The sequence below is a fragment of the Tachypleus tridentatus genome, chromosome 10 (genome assembly GCF_004210375.1).
Source record: "Tachypleus tridentatus isolate NWPU-2018 chromosome 10, ASM421037v1, whole genome shotgun sequence".
Taxonomy (NCBI): Eukaryota; Metazoa; Arthropoda; class Merostomata; order Xiphosura; family Limulidae; genus Tachypleus; species Tachypleus tridentatus.
Window position 1 is genome coordinate 74,022,997 of NC_134834.1, and position 870 is coordinate 74,023,866.

The window sequence follows — 870 nt, forward strand, 5'->3', positions numbered from 1 at the left end:
ACATCACAGCCATCTAGTGGAAATTTTTAAAGCTTTAAAGTAAAAACGACTTATCTTTCAGGGGGCCCGGCATGGCCAAGCGCGTAAGGCGTGCGACTCGTAATCCGAGGGTCGCGGGTTCGCGCGCGCCCTCCCAGCCGTGGGGGTGTATAATGTGACGGTCAATCCCACTATTCGTTGGTAAAAGAGTAGCCCAAGAGTTGGCGGTGGGTGGTGATGACTAGCTGCCTTCCCTCTAGTCTTACACTGCTAAATTAGGAAAAAAGTATTTTTCAAAATTTGTATTTTCTTTCATTTCCGTTGCAGACATACTGCTGTGCCACTGGAGGGCACCTCTCTTGGTTCAATTGGAACTTAAAGATTGTTTGTTTTTTGAATTTCGCGCAAAGCTATACGAGGGCTATCTGCGCTAGTCGTCCTTAATTTAGCAGTGTAAGACTAGAGGGAAGGTAGATAGTTACCACCACCTACCGCCAACTCTTGGGCTACTACTTTACCAAGGAATAGTGGGATTGACAGCCACATTATAAAGCCCCATGGCGAGCATGTTTGGGGCAACGTACATTCGAACCTGCGACACTCGGATTGCGAGTCGAGCGCTCTAACCACCTGGCCATGCCGGGCCAAACTGTTTGGACAACTGCTGCCCACCACGGATAACCCTTTATGTAGCTTTGCACATAATAACAAACAACAAAAGACAATAGAATTGTTCAAGCAAACAACACGACTTCTTACTCTGGATACAAACGGAACTTCTTTCGTTAATTTATCATAACGCGGGTTCTTCTGCTGGGAAGATTGTTAGTACTTCATTGTGATGTCTGAGATAAACAGCTGTCTTTTGTGTCGGTGAGTTGAATAATTGTC